General features: G+C 54.2%; 1 protein-coding gene across 3 annotated transcripts in view; it reads left to right on the top strand.

Annotated features, from left to right (window-relative positions):
- The first annotated feature begins 1,576 nt into the window (after positions 1 to 1,576).
- PDGFRB (platelet derived growth factor receptor beta) overlaps positions 1,577 to 17,591 on the top strand; it is a 40,049-nt gene continuing 24,034 nt past the window's right edge. For 2 of the 3 annotated variants that reach the window (XM_028168137.2, XM_007188655.2), the window contains exon 1: positions 1,578 to 2,187. The gene's annotated coding sequence lies outside the window, so the exon portion shown is untranslated. Of the gene's footprint in view, positions 2,188 to 15,439; positions 15,529 to 17,591 lie in introns of all 3 variants that reach the window. The other variant, XM_057540692.1, reaches the window with a different exon arrangement.

Genomic DNA, 17,591 nt, shown 5'->3' with positions numbered 1-17,591 from the left:
AATGCCTCCTTGTTCTCCCCCACTGACCTGGTCCGAGAAGTTGGGCCAAGGCTTTAGAGGTGAATGGCCAAGGCAAATGCCTGGAGGAAAGTTGTAAAGACTGATGGAATCTTTGGGCAGGAAGGCCTGACCCTGTGGTCTCTGGAGTCCCCCGTATTCCCCTGTGACTCCATTGCCACCAAGCTGGACCAGGCCCCCTCTCTTGGGAGGCTCTCACGGCCCCCGCCACATTGCCTGGAGCTCGTCTGAGAACCCTTCTCCCTCTGTGTGGTCCAGCCAGATGCTCTGCTGGGCAGTCCCCACTGGGACAAGACCAAGAAATGAGTGCAAGATAGGTTACCATGGTTGGCATGAAATCCCAACCTCCTTCCCCCCATGAACAGGAACCTGGGGTGAGGCCCAGGAGGAAAAGGGTGTAGACAGAGGACAGGATGGAAGGAGCTCTGGGCAGAGTCAGGCTCTACCTGTGTGACCTGGGATACCTTTCTTCCCCTCTCTGAGACTCCGTTTCCCCATGTGTACAGTAATGGTGGCAGGGTGACACAACCTAACTCTATGCCCTTTTAAAATGATGCCCTTGGTCAGAAGTCTGTGATTAGAGACATGTTCTGATCCGAGGAAATGACGGTTGAAGAAGTGAGGGGGTGAGAAGCCGAGGGGCTCCTAGAGGAGCCTTGGCAGACCTTAGTGCACAGGATGGAAACGGAACGCAACAGGCACTTGAAAATGAATGAGAGATGGGGAAGGGATAACCCAAGAAGAAGGTGGGACAGGAGGGCCAGTTGACACTGCAGTGTGGGTCTTCTGCTGGGGTCAGATCACCTGTATCTGTTCCACCATGTGACTCATGAGGCCTGATTCTGCTCTAGCTCTGCCATAGCTGTGTGAGCTTGCGAAGCTCATCTCACTCCTCTGGGCTTCAGTTCCTTGTCTATACAGTGAGGAAATAATTCTTTCTTGGTACTCCAGGGGTTTTGAGATGATGGAGGAAGATGTCTGGAAATCTGAAGTCTACTGGATGACCTTGGGCATGTCTCTTTCTCTCTCTGTGCTAATTCACCCCTGGACCTTGATTTCTTCTTATGAGAAGCGACTGATAACCTCAGAAGGGCTTTCTCTCTCTTCCAAGTCACCTTTTCTCAGAAGCCCTTTCTGATTCCCTTAAGCCTCTGCGAGTGCCCCTCTAAATGCACTCTCAGCCCCCCTGCCCTCCCTGGGCACTGTCTCTCCCACTAGCCCAGGTACCCTGAGGTCAGGGACTGTAACTTACTACTGCATCCCAACACCCAGCACAGTGTAGGTGCTCAACAAGCTTGTTTAAGGAATGAATGTCGATGGAATCAACCGGATAGGTTATCAGAGCTCCTTTTACAGATGGGAAAGCTAAGGCACAGAGAAGGGGCCCAGCCCCAGGTGCCACGGCAAGGGGAGTCTGCCACCCGAGACAGGCATCAGGTGAGTGGGGCCAGGCCACTCTTTAATAAAAGTGACTCAGCGGCTGGCTGGCGTGGGCTGCGGAATTTCTAAACATCTCCTCACATCCTGAGTGAGCAGGCTACGGGAGGGAGCAAGCAGAGGGAAAAGAGGAAGAAAAACAAGAAACTTGGGGGAAAAGAAAGAGGGAGGGGGAACTAAAATTGAAAACAGACGCACGAGTCCACCCTCCCCGCCCCCAGCCCCCCTTCCCCCAGCTGAGCCAATCAGAGGCCGCCCTGCAGCCTTTCCCCCAAAGTGGGGGGGGGGCAGGGAAGCCCACGGTGGTGTGAGCTCCTGGGGCTGCCAGCAGCCCACAGTCCCTGCCCGCCCAGTCTGGAGCTGGAGAGAAGGAGGGACTAGGAGGAGAGCGCCGGGCCCCTCTGACCAGCGGCACCAGGCAGCAGCCTGGGCCGAGCCATACAGACAGACAGATCCAGGGCTGCTCCTCCTGGCAGCCCTGCTCCTCCAGAGGGATGCTTTGGGAGTGAGGCCACTCCTCACCCCCGTAGCCCCTCACTCCCTCCATTCTCCTGAGGCTCTGGGAGCCTGCAAAGGTCCTCACTGCCCTCCTACCCTGCCGCTGCCCAATTTCGGATCCAGCAAAGTCTTTCTGATAACAGGAGAGGGTAGGCAGTGAGGAGGTCTTCCTGGAGGGGGTGACAGCCCAGCGCCCAGGACCTTGCCCACACTTCAGAAGGCATCAGCAGCAAGGTAAGTGCTGGGAAGAGGAGGGAACCCCAGCCCCTTGTCCTGTCCCCTTGTCCCAGACTGCGCCTTCTTGGGTAGGTCAAAAAATGGAAAATATTTTTAACCAAACCAGATGGGAGGAGGCCGGGAGGCTGTCGGCGACATCAGGGCTGGAGGAGCCAGCTCTCTCCTGCTCAGGCTGCTTCTGGGGTGGGTGCCCCCTGCCCTCATCAAACAAATCCCACAGGTTTCTGGGTGCCGAGCAGGGTAGGGGGGGCCCTCCAAAGCAAAGCACCGCCTGGTGGGGGGTGGCGGGGAGAGCTGGGAGGAGTGTGAGAGGGGAATTGAGAGATGGCCAGCAGGGTACATGGCAAGAGGACCTAGCAGGGAACGGGGACCTCAGATCCACTGCCTCTTGTCCCTGGGCCCAAGCCTTGTCCCTAAGAATCTGTCTGGCTCTAGGCCAGTCGGCCGCCAGGCAACCTCTCAGGATTTAAATGGATTTGCAAATTTTCCAGATTCCTAAGATGTCCTTCCAAACCCCCAGCGGCTGGGAAAGTGCGAAGGCGAGGGGGCCATGGCAGGCCCGTCCTAACAGTCACAGTCATGCAGCCTGGGCTGGGGGTTTGGGATCTGGGGGCCCCTCTGTGAAGAAGGGGTGTTGGCTGCTGGGCCCTTTCCTCTGGTCCCAGGCAGCTGCTCAGGCCTCCTCACTGTCTCCCCGCTTCTCCGCTCCATCTTAAAATATGAATCTGATTCCTTCTGTGAGTCTCCCTAGTAGAAGGTGCCTATAGAAAGCCCAAACTCCTAATAGCAGCTGCCACTGATTGACACTTACTGCATGCCAGGACCATGTGGAGTGTTTTATAAGCATGATCTCATGTAACGCTCACCAGCAAATCCAGAGGCAGGGACTGATTTTATACCCAATTTACGAGTGAGGAAACTGAGGCTCACAGCAGCCACAAAACTGTACCACACAGCTAGTAGGTGGCAGAGCTCAGGGAGATAGTAACCTCCCTGCCCCATCACGCCAGACTTGGGCTTTGTGTTCCTGCCGGTCAGATCCCAGGATTCCCGGAAGGAATGTTCATGATCCTGCCAGTGTGCATGCCCTTCCTTACCACTTTCCCTTTTCCTTCAAGGACCCTCCCTATTCTACCTCCTCCAGGCAGCCTTCCAGGGTTCTTCTAGTCTTCCAAGAGCTTACCATGCCCGTCATCCTGGAGCCTTGTTGCTTGACCCTCTCTTTCTGTTCGTGTTCTGTTTACACATCAGAGGTTATTTGGGCCCCAGCCTTCCCCATCTTGTGTGCTGGCCCCAGTGTTCCCAGGAGGCCAGTGGGGCTGAGAAAATGTGGTTGTGAAGGGGAGGAGGGACTGACTGAAGACCTTGTGTTCCCAAGGGTGAGCCCAGAACCCAGGACTCTTGTCTTCCTTCAGGTGCCTTTCCAGAACCTTATGTGTGTTCCCCAGACATTTTCCTATATGTCAAGGGGGGGAGTGCCCCTGCCTCTGCGATCCCAAAGTGCACAGAGGCCTCTAACGAGATCTTCTGAAATCAGGCAGTCCTCCCCTGCCTCCAAGCATCAGGGCCCTGAATCCACAGCACTTGGGGACATGCAGACCATGTTGGTCACCATCATGGAGTGCTTACCCTGTGCTGGGCACAGAGCCTGGAACCTCGTAGGCCTTATAATCCCCACAACAGGTTTTTGGAATCAGTATTATTCTTACCCCTGTTTTGTTTTGGTTTATTTAACATCTTTATTGGAGTATAATTGCTTTACAATGGTGTGTTAGTTTCTGCTGTATAACAAAGTGAATCAGCTATACATATACATATATCCCCATATCCCCTCCGTCTTGCGTCTCCCTCCCACCCTCCCTATCCCACCCCTCTAGGCGGACACAAAGCACCGAGCTGATCTCCCTGTGCCATGCAGTTGCTTCCCACTAACCATCTATTTTACATTTGGTAGTGTATATATGTCCATGCCACTCTCTCACTTCGTCCCAGCTTACCCTTCCCCTTCCCCGTGTCCTCAAGTCCATTCTCTACATCTGCGTCTTTATTCCTGTTCTGCCCTTAGGTTCTTCAGAACTTTTTTTTTTTTTTTGGATTCCATATACATGTGTTAGCATACAGTATTTGTTTTTTTCTTTCTGACTTACTTCACTCTGTATGACAGACTCTAGGTCCATCCGCCTCGCTACAAATAACTCAATTTCGTTTCTTTTTATGGCTGAGTAATATTCCATTGTATATCTGTGCCACATCTTCTTTATCCATTCATCCGATGATGGACACTTAGGTTGCTTCCATGTCCTAGCTATTGTCTTACCCCTGTTTTGAAGACAAGGAAAACAAGGCTCAGAGAAGCTAAGTGACTTTCCCAGGGTCACACAGTTAGTTGGTAGAGTTGGTATTTAGGCCGAGGTCTGCCTGAAACCAAAGACTTAACCCCCTTGCTCCCAGGGAGCCCCTGGTCAGAGCGGAGAGTCTCCATCCTCCCACAGAGCCTGCTCCTGGCTCCAGCACTTTCTCCAGCAGAAAGATTAGCTTCAGGCCTGACCTGCTCCCGGGTCCGCCCAGGCCCTGGCTTGGTCCTGAGTGAGGAAGGAGACCATCTGGTGAGTCCCCTCCCTTCAGTGGTGAACGGGCAGCCCTCCCTCCTCTGTGGGAAGAAGAGCTGAGACTTCTAATTGCCCACAGATGTGGGGCAGCGGAAAGCACCATGGATTCAGAGTCAGGAGACCCAGCGCTGGTCCTGGCTCGACTCAAATCCACTGTGTGGCCAACCTCAGGCCCCCACGTCCTCTTTCTTGCTGCCTCCGCATCTGAAAGGCAGTGGGCACGGTGGGTAAACAACACCAGGTTTGGGCATCTGATGAGCCCCCCTTGGCTCTGGCTGACTGTGTGACCCTGGGCTAGAGCTCTGCCTCTCTGGGCATCAGGCCCCTCCTCTGTGAGCAGTAGGGTGGGATGTGGGGTCCACATAGTAATAATACAGATAAGGTGCTTAGCACAGTTCCTGCATCTCCTGGGGTTGGACTTAATGCCAAAGGCTAAGAGAGAGCAGCTGCTGTCCCCGCCTCCTGCACAGGACGACCTGGCTGTGAAATTAGTCTGCACCTCGTGAAGTGCTATGCCCACAAAAGGGAAGGGACCTGGGCACCATGGGTGTGCTAAAGGCTCAACTCTATCCTCCAGGCACAGTCTGGCTCTGAGACCAGCTGCCTTCTAGGTTGAAGGAGGGGACTCTGGAGGGGACTCTGGGTGCTTTGCTCAGGACAGGCTACTGAGTGGTGAGGAGGGAGGAAGGAATGAGAGGGGCCCCAGACATTCCTGAAATGTACCCCCTCACCCCATTTCTTGCACGTGGTTCAGAACCCTGCAGGCAGTGGACCCTTGGAAGGGGGAGATCTTCCTGCCCTGTTTTCCACAGCTCCCGCAACCCTCCACCATGTCTCCCCAGCTTCAGAGCTTGTAACGCCTCAGCTGGGAAGCCATATGTGCAGGATGACAGAACTGGGACCAGCCCTCTCTGAGCACTTTCATTGTGCTTTACATCCATTACCATCAAGTCCACTGCTGTATTCCTTAGCGCTTGGAACAGGCCTGGCATTCAGTGAGTGCTTAATAAATATTTGCTGATCTAATTTAATCATCGCAAACCACCTCGAGGAGTGGATATAAGCTCTCCATTTTACAGATGAAGAAATGCCCAGAGAGGTTAAGAGGTTAAGTCAGTTGCCCAAAGTCCCACAGCCAGGATGTGATGGAGCCAGGATTTAAACCGGGTGTTTTTGACTCCAGAGTCCACGATCGAGAGGCTGAGTGGGGTCTGGGTCTCGGCTGTGGTGCCCCTCAGAGCTCCAGAGGTGGTCATCAGACCCAGGAACCCATCCTGTGTGACTGTGGGTGAGTCAGTCCCTCTCTGGGTCTCAGTTTTCCCATCAGTAAAACAAGGAGGTTGAACAAGATGATCTCTGAGCTCCTTCCAGACCTAAAACAATTCCAGGATTCCAAGCCACGCCAGCCCAGATTGGCAGCTGCACAAGCTCTGTTGTGTACTCAGGGATCATGCATATTTAACTTCACAGTGAAAGGGTTTTTTCTTACCCTTTTTCTACACATTACAGAAAGTGGTCAGGATCGATGACCGCTAATGGAAAACGGTGCCCTATAACAAGGAGGAGGAACATTCTGACAATCAGAGCGGCCTGTTAATGCACTCAGTTTCTTGGGGAGCTCTGAGGTCGTGTTTTCCCAGCGCCCACAGCCCTATTTTCCGAGATACTGAGGAAGGAGGGTCAGGAGGAGTGCCTGTGAGGGGGTGTGTGTGGATGCTGTGACCCTTTGCTGATTTTCGAACTTCATAGGCTCTGATTTCAAAAGGAAGCAAGGCTTTGGCCCATGGTAGATGAATGAATGATGGGCTCCAGAGGCAAGGGAATGAATGGATGCAGAGACCCACCTCTAATGGGAGGAGTGTGGAATTCACACACCATTGTTTCCAGTGTAGAAGCCCCTCCCAAGACTTCAGGCCCAGAACCCTCAAGCAAAAGAGCTTCCTGAACCCCCCAGGCCGTGGCCCCAGGATCCGCCTTTCCCAGATGCTTTCTGGGACGCCCCAGCCCAGCCTAGCGCAGGAGGTTGAAAATCAAAGTGTATTGCTTTAAGTGCATTAGTACCCTCTCTTCTCCTCACTTCAGATCAGAGCTATTTAATGTCTCAGGTGTCCAAAACCTTTCATCTGCCAGAGGTACCAGCTTCTCTGCCCTGTGATGGAAAGGGTTGTCGCTTGGGAGGTAGGGGCAGCAAGGCCAGGGGGGTCAGATAGTTCCTGAAGGTCAGAAGTAAAAAGGACCATGGGGATCACTGTGTTCAACTTCCTTACTGTACGCACGGGAAACTGAGGTCCAGAGAAGAGGACGGATGTGCCTCAGGTCCTACAGGTTGTCAGTGATAGCACTGAGCCCAGGACCCGGCCTGCGGGTCTGGACTTTCCTCTGTGCCAGCGCATGTGCTGAATCTTCACCATCCACCTCTGTGGTCCAGGGCTTGGGCTCCAGCTCTCCCCGGGGTGAGGCCACAGGGCAGAGTTTTGGCTGAAAAGGAGCAACACCATCCTGACGAGGGATGGGAACCCCTCTTGTGGACCATGGAGCCTTTGGTTACATCACTTCTCCATTCTGGCCATAATTTCCTTTTACATAAAGTGATGGGGTGGGGGGCAAGGGGACAGCTCAGTGACCCCAGAGGTTCCATCCAGCTCTGTTCTTAGCCCCTGAGAGCTCCTGCCAGCCTTTGTGTGGCTATTTCACATGTTGTTGCTGCCCTGGTTACCTTCTGTCCTGGGAAGTGGAATCATAAGGGCTGTGACATGCCCTCTTCTAGCTTCTCCACTCCTGAGGCTGAGCCTAAGTGGTCATGGATGGTGGGGGGGAAGTTCCAGAGTCAGCCCCAGAGGGCAGGGCTCAGATTTACAAACCTGTCACTGAAGCCCTAAAGGTAAAGGCTCAGGTGTGACTCAGTGGACCGTGGGCTACTCCTGTCTTAACTGTATTTGTGTCCTTATCAGCCCCCAGGCTGGGGCCTTTCTGCTGAATGGATAATGAAAGAGTGATAAATAAGTGTACGGAGAGATGGATAAACAGGTTGGCGGATGCCTGCATGGATGGATGGATGGATGGATGGACAGACAGATGGCCTCCCCTTTAGTCCAGGGAGCAGGGGTGACTTCATGAGCATTCAGCATGTGCAGTCACAGCGGGCTCCACGCTTAGAAGGGCCTAGCATCGCCTTGAAATGCTGAATAGTTTTTTTTTTTAAACATCTTTATTGAAGTATAATTGCCTTACAATAGTGTGTTAGCTTCTGCTTTATAACAAAGTGAATCAGTTATACATATACAATATGTTCCCATTTCTCTTCCCTCTTGCATCTCCCTCCCTCCCACCCTCCCCATCCCACCCCTCTAGGTGGTCACAAAGCACCAAGCTGATCTCCCTGTGCTATGCGGCTGCTTCCCACTAGTTATCTATTTTACATTTGGTAGTGTATATATGTCCATGACACTCTCTTACCCTGTCACATCTCACCCCACCCCCTCCCCATATCCTCAAGTCCATTCTCTAGTAGGTCTGTGTCTTTATTCCCGTCTTGCCACTAGGTTCTTCATGGCCTTTTTTTTTTTTTTTTTCCCTTAGATTCCGTATATATGTGTTAGCATACTGTATTTGTTTTTCTCTTTCTGACTTACTTCACTCTGTATGACAGACTCTAACTCCATCCACCTCATTACAAATACCTCCATTTCATTTCTTTTTATGGCTGAGTAATATTCCATTGTATATATGTGCCACATCTTCTTCATCCATTCATCTGTCGATGGACATTTAGGTTGCTTCCATGTCCTGGCTATTGTAAATAGAGCTGCAATGAACATTGTGGTACATGACTCTTTTTGACCTATGGTTTTCTCAGGGTATATGCCTAGTAGTGGGATTGCTGGGTTGTATGGTAGTTCTATTTGTAGTTTTTTAAGGAACCTCCATACTGTTCTCCATAGTGGCTGTATCAATTTACATTCCCACCAACAGTGCAAGAGTGTTCCCTTTCCTCCACACCCTCTCCAGCATTTATTGTTTCTAGATTTTTTGATGATGGCCATTCTGACCGGTGTGAGATGATATCTCATTGTAGTTTTGATTTGCATTTCTCTAATGATTAATGATGTTGAGCATTCTTTCATGTGTCTGTATGCCATCTGTATATCTTCTTTGGAGAAATGTCTATTTAGATCTTCTGCCCATTTTTGGATTGGGTTGTTCGTTTTTTTATTATTGAGCTGCATGGGTCCCTGCATTTATATTTTGCACTTGGCCCCGCAAATTATATAGCTGGTCCTGCCAGGGAGTTCAGGCTGGATTTGAGATGGCTTCATCCCTGAGACTGGTCTCGCTGCCTCCACTGTCCCCATTCTAATCCACGCCCTCCCACAAAATGCCAACCTACTCCTGTCACTCTCCTTTGTGGAGGCCCCCCATCCCCATAAGGGCTTGGAGTTGCACCATTGTCACTGCCCAGCCAGCAGCTAGCCCCCTACTCTCACCGTCAATACCCTGACAAGTTGGCTTCCCAGTGCCTCCAGGGCAGAGCCCAAGTCCTTACTGAGCACCCCAAACTTTTCCCAGAGCGGCCTCTGCCCTTCTTCTCTGCCCATCCCCTGCCTCTTTGCTGAAGAGCCCCAGTTTCTAGCCTAACAGATCTCTCTCTGCCACCACCACCCGGATGCCTCGCGATCTCCCCCTTCCCTAACTGCTCATGCAGAGCTTCTGTGGAACACCCTTCCCTGGCATCGTCCACCAGAGAACCCAACTCAAGGCCACTCTCTCCCCCCCTTGAAATCGTCCTATAATCATAATAATTACCATTTACTGAGCGCCTGTTATACGTCAGGAGCCTTTCATCATCATCTCTAACCCTCACAGCAATGGAAAAGGATATCTCTTTTGCTGTTTTCCACAAAATTGGGACTCAGGGAAGTTAAACTCAGAGAGGTCACATGTTTATGAGGTAGTAGAAGTGGGACTTTGACCTGGATTAAGTGGCTTCTAGCTGGGACTGCGGCCCCTGGCCTGGCTGAGCCCCTCCACATGCTTTCACTGCCCCGGGAGGCGTCAGGCACAGCCTGCTGGCATCAGGGTCCCATATGTCTGTGCTGCCCCCTCGCCAGCCCGTCCCATCACCTCCCTGGAGGGGAAGGGTCACCATCGCCTGCCTATCCCAGTTTCCCAGCCCAGGGAATGCTGAGTTTTTAGGGGGCAGCTGAGGACCAGAAGAGCTGACTCTACACAGCCATTTGATCTCTCATGCTGGGTAAGCATCTACTGAGCACCTACTGGAAGCCTAATCCCATATGAGGAACTTGAAGACATCCCCCAAATTGTTAGATGGGTTTCCTCATTTGTGAAAAATCAAACTAAGAGGTCAAGACAAAGATAGAAGAAAGAGCTGGTTGGCAGACAGTGGACTGGGAGTCTTTAGACTTGGGTTCTGGTCCTGGGTTGGCCTTTAAATCCTTGAGTGCGCCAGGAGGAGACCCCACCCCACCCAAGCTGAGCCTGCTGACAATACCAATAACAAGTGCAGCTACCCTTCCTGGCTTTCCCATCACCCCATTTCCCACACGCATCCTTTGCTGACAAGCTTAGCCGAGCGGGGTCTCAAGGCCAGCGAGTGAGTGAATGAGTGAGTGACTTATTCTCCCGTGAGTGAATGAAGAACAGTCACGTGGCCACTGACTTGGCCGAGGGCTGTGCGCCAGGCCCAGCTCTGAGTATTTTCCTTGTATTAACTCATTCAAAGGCCTTGACAACTCGATGACGAGCCCTGACTTACAGATGGGAAACCCGAGGCACAGGGAGGCTGAGTAACAGTTAAGTGGGAGACTCGGGGTGAGCGACTGGAGGAAGGGGTGAAAGAAAAGATGCTGGGAAAGCCAGAGGGGAGTGAAACGTGGGCATTTTCTCCCCTGGCTCTGCTGCCCAGGAGGGCTCTGAGGGGAATCTCAATGCTCCGTAATTGGCAGCAATTAGCGGCAGGTTCTCCTTAGCTAGCTGCCCTGCCTGATGTGCGGGCTCTGGGCTGCTGGGGGAAGGCCGCGTGCTGGTGGGTCAGTCTGAACGGCCGAGGCCTGCCCCCTGCCCACTTGGCTCTGAGAACCATTCTATGTGTGGCCCCCACCCCGGCCCAGGGCTGATCTCGGGCTGGCAGCAGCCAGGGGAACAGAAGGTTTGCTTGTCTGTGCCTGCTGCGCCCCCCTCCCCAGCCTCAGCCTGGGACCCCTCTCAGGGGCTCCTCTGGCTGCCAGGGCCTGACGCTCCCTGTTGCCATGGCACCGGCTGGAGATGAGACTCTGGGGGTTGGCTGCGGGGGGCGGGCTTCAGGGAGGGCAGCCGAGGGATGGTGGAAGCCTGGAACTCTGCAGCTACAGAGGCCCCCAGGCCCTCTGTGAACAGTGGAAGGGGTGCTGGAGCTTCAGCAGGGGCAGGCCTGGACCCTGAGCGCAGCAGGCCTGTGGCAGAGCTGACCACGCACCTAGCCTGACTACCGGGATGCCCTTTCTCAGAGGCATCTGGGACGGGCCTCATGGTAGACCAGAGACCTGCTTGGGCACTGCCTCTGCCAGACCCAGGCTGTCCTCAGCAGGGACTCCTCTCCTCAGCCTAGACGCTGACCCTCAGACTCTGCAGTGACGTCGCAGAAAGGTTCTGAGTTCTACCCTTACTTGACTTCCAAATTCCTGGGTGAGCTGGGGTAGATGCCTTGCTCACTCTGCCCCTCAGTGAGGGAGGGACAGGACTGTAACCTCTGAGGATCCCTCATCCCTGAGAGCCTGGGTTCAGTGTGGACCCCATCAGGGTGAACCCATGTGGGGGTGTTTCTCTGTGATCAGACCTGTTTCTGGGCAGAAGCTAGGCAGTCTAGCAGAGCAGTTAAGAATACAGGTATGGAGTCAGACGGGCCTGAGTTTGCATCCCAGTTTATCATTGGCTTATTACTTATTGGCTGTGTGACCTTGGGCAAGTTGCCATACTTCTCTGAGACTTAGTTTCCCCCTCTGTGAAATGGGAATAATGATTGTATCCTCCTCACAGGATTGTTGTGAGGATAAAACAAAATCCCCAGGTCATCTCATTTAGCAGAGTGCCTAGCTCTGAATTAGTAAGGGCTTTTGTTTGTTTTCAGATTGTGGAGCATCAGAAAAATGAATGGGAAGAAAAACGTCCTTGTTGCAGGGTGGGGGGCATTGGCATTGGTGAATGGAAGCAGGACCAATGGGTAGAGGATACGATGAGACAGATTGTGCTCAATGGAATAAAAATTTTCAAATAGTCTGACCTCTGAGGATCCTGGGCTGTCCAAGAATGGAATGGGCTGCGGGTGAGGTAGTGAGATCCCTATCATGGGAGGTGTGCAGTTGGAGGCTGGACAACCCCTTTGTTTGCAGAGAGGGTGGGGGAGATGTGAATTGGGAGTACTTACAGCCCCTCCCAGCCCTAAGATTATAGGGCTCTGTGAAAGATGGTGCAACTTTCTCCCCCCTTATCCTGCCAGGTTCACCTGGCTGAAGGAGACTGAAGGAGAGGTTGGAAAACAGAGGGTGAAAGAATAAACCTGGTGAATTGTATATTGAGCTCGTACTGTGTGCCAGGCACAAGCTTGACATCTTTGCCTCCTGCCTGAGAGAGGCTGTCACATGAGTGTTGAGCCTGTGTGCTGTCAGTCTGCCCAGGATCGAGCACCAGCTCCAGTACTGGTGAAATCGTTGGGCAAACGGTTTGACCTCTCTGTGCCTTGCTTTCCTCGTGTGTAAAATGCGGAAGCCACACTGATGTCATGGATTGTTCTGAGATCATTCACATTCAGGCCTTAGCCCAGGCTTTGGGTGATAAGAACTAAATCATAGGTAGTTATTCTTCTTCTTCTTGTGATTTTCAAGGCCTTCTAAGTCCTTGTTCCTTTTTAAAGGGGCCACTGGGGCCTAGCTGGGATCCAGAGGACTCTAGTCCAGGGATCACTGGGTCTGGGCAGAGCCAGGCCATATGGGCCAGGGAGTGGCCATGGGGATGAACAGGGAGGCCAGCGAGGCGCCGGGGGAGGCAAGCCGTGTTTGCTCGGCAGGCGGGTGGACAGGCGTGTGCAGTGGGCCTCCCTCCCTCCCTCCCTGACCTCCTTCTCAGGGCCGCTTCCCAGCCCATGTGGGGACCCAGGCCCCCTCCCCTGGGCCCCCAGCAGCCACGAGGCACACACTGAGCGCTTTCCCATGAACTGTTCCAAGTAGCTCGGCCTGCTCCCCCTACCCCCAAGTGCGGGTGAGGGGGTGTGCCGCAGGAGCGGGGGCTCGGACGGGGGGGGGGATCAGCCCGTTCTTTATCAGCCTGACTCCGATCCAGACAGATGTTTCGTCTTATTTTGAACTTCCAGAAAATAGGTCATTTCTTTCCATTGTGTCCCCAGGGAGGCCTCCTGGGGAGAGGAGCACAGAGTGAGTGATGAGAGCATGGGGGCCTTACTTGGGCCCCTGGGGAGCTGGGAGGACAGCATCCTCCCCCCTCTGTCATGATGAGCCATCTGTCAGCAGGGCCAGGGCTTGAAGGGTCTTAAAGGCTGGGCTAAGAAGCTGGCCTTTACTTAGGGCGGATGGAGAGCCATGGAGGTGCCAGGGAAGGACATGGTCAGATGGGGATTTCAGAAATGTTCCTCTGGTTAGCGTGTGAGAACAGGCAGGAGGGGACAGACTGGAGGTGATAAGGGAGGGGTTGGTACAATGGGGCAGGCAGAGGCCACCAAGTTTCTGCTGGAGGGGGCAGGGGTAGGGGCATCAGATTGACGGTCCATGGAACTAGCACTGTTCTTCCACTCACTTGGACTTCCAGAACAGCTGGATCCCATGCCAGGCCCCAGCTTAGCTGATTTCTGCTGCTTTGTTTGGGAGACCTCATAGGTACCTGGAAAGCAGGAAGGTCCTCTGGGTCTAGAAGCAGCATGGCAGAGAGTTGGGCCTGGGTGATCAAGCTGCATCGCTGTGTGATTTGGGGCAGGTTGCTCACCCTCTCTGACCTCCATGTGATCCTGAGGTCTGTGGGGAGATTCAGTGTGTAGGGTGGAGTGCTGAACCTTTAGCGGCAGAAGGGGCATAGGATGGAGAGGGGTAGGTGGGAGCCGCATAGCCTCAGCCCCTTCCCAGCTTTCTATCCGCTGCCCGTAACTATCTCCCAACCCAACGGAAACTGCTCTCCTTCCTGGCTCCCAGGATGGGGTTCCCCTACCTGTGTTGCAAGATTGTACCTATAACTCAGCCCACTTGGGGTAAGCCCACATGGGCCACACTCTCTGCCATCACTCTTGTACTTTCCCAACCGCTGACGGGAAGACTCAGTCTCCGGCTCCAGATGCCTCTTGCCCCTACACACGCCCAGGACTGGAGCTGGCTGCCTTCTTGGAGCTGAGTCATGACATCCTGGCTGGGGCCCCTCCCCCGCACCCCACCCCCACCCCAGCGTTCTAACTCAGCACAGCTTCTTCCAGAGCAGGGTCCTGAGAGTCACACCATGTCAGCCCCAGAAGTGTTCCTAGGACAGCCCTGCCCACCCTGTGTACAGATGGGGAAACTGAGGCTCAGAGAGGGGCAGGACCTTATAAGCAGGTGACAGAGCTGAGCTAGAACCCACATCCCTTACTCTCAGCCAGGGATCTGTCCCCGAAGTTTGTGTCAGGGGCTGTGAAGTGTCTGTGGCGTGGAGGAGAGAGGACTAGAGACCGGAGTCTGTGTCCCCCTTCTGCCAGCAACTTAGCAAGTCACCTCCTCTGAGTCTGTTTCCAATCCCCTAGGCTGGGACGATGCAGGGAAGGTGATATAAAGGTCTGTGTGTGGCAAGGGGGGGTTGGTATGCTGTGGGGAGGGAGGGAGCAGCAGCTGTGGTTTGAACCCTAGGCCCTGAGCCACCAGCCTCACGTCTGAGCCAGGGCTGGAGGCAGGGGCTGCCCAGTCAGGTGTGCTTCAGCGCCCCACTGGCCAACTGAGCCCAGGATTGCCTAGGTCAAAACACTGAGACCTATCCCTGTCCTTTTCCAAGCCTCAGTTCCCCCATCTGTACAGTGGGGCACGGTAAGGGGGTTGGATCAGATAGCTGGTCCCTGAGGGCCTCGGAGCGCTGACATTCCAAGACTCTGACCCCACGGCCGGCCGGGCCTCCTCCTCCCTCTGGCATCTTGTTTATTCAGAGCATCCCTGGCCCAAGACTGCTGGCCTGAAGCACCCGCTTCTCCCTGAAGCAGGGCTTCCTCCCATCCCCATTTCACTGCTATTTCTGCCCAGCTTGTTCCGCACCTCCAGACTGAGTGTCCCTCTGTCCACTCAGATATGCACAGCCCCTCCAAATTCTAAACCAGCTCAGTGCCAGCACCCAACCCTTCTACTCCACCACATTCTCATCTCAGAAAATGGTATTGTGCCTCCAGCACACACACTCTCCTGCCCCCTAGTACTCTAAGCCAGAAATAGGGGTGGGGCTCATTTAGGATACCTCTGTCTCCAGCCCCCCTACATCAGATCACCAAGTCCTGTCATTCTGGGCTGGATAAACCTCAGTCCGGTCTGTTTCCATCAGTCCCTGCTGGCCTCAGCCCAGCCAAACCCAGTAAACAGAGTAATGGTGGCAGAGCAGTCCGCCTTGGCTCAATCTCTGCTCTGTGTTCCTAGGCAACTTCCATAAGCTCTCTCTGCCTCAGTTTCCCCATCTAAAATGGGACGATCCTTGTATCTACCTCATAGTGTTGTCTGAGGAACAAGTGAGTAGATCTGTGTCAAGTGCTCAGAACGGCACCTGGTACAGTAAGTACACAACACGTGTTGGATCTGTGGCTTGTCTGTGCCCGCATGTGCATGTGTGTTCAGGTGAGTTTGGGGTACCGTGTACACATGCTCTGTGCGTGTTGTATGTGCACAGCTTTGCTTTTGCCGGGTATACGTGTGACTTGCCGCGCATGTGCGCACCTCACATGGGCACGTGGGAGAGCACAGAGGCTGCAGTCTGGGCGCCGTGGAGCTGCGTGTGTGCATGTGTGGGCGTGCACGTGTCTGGTGCCGACGTGAGGGCTGGGCACACACAGGGCCCGCTGCACACGGGTGTGTTTCAGAGCAGTGTGTGAACGAGCGCGTAGGCAGGAGCCTGTGCTGTGTGTGCACGTGCTCTCCGTGTGCAAGCCTCCCCCACTGGCAGCCATGCAGCACACCCCCGCCCCCAGCCTGCCTGTGTCGTGGGAGCCTCGGGACCCCGAGGGAGGGAAGCTGCTGCTAGCGGATGTGGCCAAGATGGACTGGATTTATTTAGATTAAGGCGGTGGGAAAGGAGTGGAAGCTTGTATGAGCAGGAAGGAGAGAAGGCTGGGGCTCTGACAGTGACTCCTCAAGCACGCTTGCTCTCCTGGGCTTGGGGTCCTCTGCTCACTTGGGGTTCTCCCCTGGACCAAGTGGGGGGTCCCTCTGACTCACTGTGAGGAGCTGGGCAATTACCTCATCTTTGGACCTCTGTACCCCCAACCTGGCCAAAATAGGAGGAATCACGAGAACTCGCCTCATGTGCAAAGGGGGGGATCTCTGAGGGTCCCCTCCCTCTCTCTGCTCCAAGGGCCTCCCCAGGCAGGAGAGTGTGGCAGGAAGGGGGATGCCTCCTCCTTGACTATGACACCCACCTTGTCCCAGGTGGTTCCTCCTTGGAGCGCAGCCCTGCCCCTGAAGAAGGGCAGTGGTCACAGGCAAGTCCTCCACCCCCATATCAGCCACCTGGGCCCCTCTGGGGTCGGCTGGAAATACAGCAGCCCCTGGGAAGCACAGAAGTCTATAAGGCATTGGATGGACAACTGGGGGTGTCAGGGAAACATCCAAGATGGCCCAGGAGGTCATGTCCCAAGCCCCGCTCTGGTTCTTCCCAGTCCACCGGCCTGTGGCCCACACCACGCTTCCCCTTGCCACCTCCTGAGTGTCCACATCACCCGTTTATTTGTCTGGAAGTCATCTGAAAGACTGAAGTCCAGAGACGGAAGCAACTTGTCAAAGTACACGCAGCAAATCTGGGACCAAATGGTCAGGGGGTTGAATCCATGGAATGAGATGGGTTATGGATTCTCAGTCTACATCAGCCTCAGGAATGTTGCCCTTCCTCTCATCAGTCCCCATGTCCCCAAACCACCCCGGCAGGAATAATAGTGACTAGAATCTTCTCTCTGGCAGTTTTAGAGCAGGATGGCTCTTTGAGATGACCCATCCAAACCTCTCCCTGTGTGGATGGGGAAACTGAGTCCCAGGGAGGGCTGGAGACACACTCAGTCTCAGAGTAGGTCTGAAGCCCCATGTGAAATGCTCATTTCATAAAGAGAGAAGCCAGTCCAAGATCCCTGGTTGTCCATACTCTCCCGAAGGTGGCTACACTCTCCCTGAGCTCCTTTGCCCAGCCCATCCTCTCCCTGCAGCCTGATTCTGTCTTTTTGCTGTGTGACTGGGCCATGACTCTGTCTGTCTCTGGGCCTCTGCTGCCTGTTCAAGAAGGCCCCTCCCAGCTCAGAGTCTCAGGGACTCTAAGCCCCCTTAGCGCCAAGCCTAGCAGGAGAGGAGCCAGGGTCGGGGGTGGTGGGGGAGGCCGCTTGCCCGCCCAGGGGCCCAGCCCGCAGCCTTCCAGAGCCAGGCCAGTCCTAGTTGCCGTGACCTCCCATCTCCAGGCCAGCCGACCAAATTCCTCCTTTAGAATAATAAACAGTGTGGCCAGCCAGGGAGGCCAGGAGGGGAGGGGCAGGGAGGCTGAAATGACCCCCTCCCCCAGCCTCCGCTGCTAACGATTTTCTTTGGCTGAGATCTC

Source organism: Balaenoptera acutorostrata, chromosome 2 (genome assembly GCF_949987535.1).
Source record: "Balaenoptera acutorostrata chromosome 2, mBalAcu1.1, whole genome shotgun sequence".
Lineage (NCBI taxonomy): Eukaryota > Metazoa > Chordata > Mammalia > Artiodactyla > Balaenopteridae > Balaenoptera > Balaenoptera acutorostrata.
Note: the sequence above shows the minus strand (reverse complement) of the source record. Positions and strands in the feature narration are given on the sequence as shown.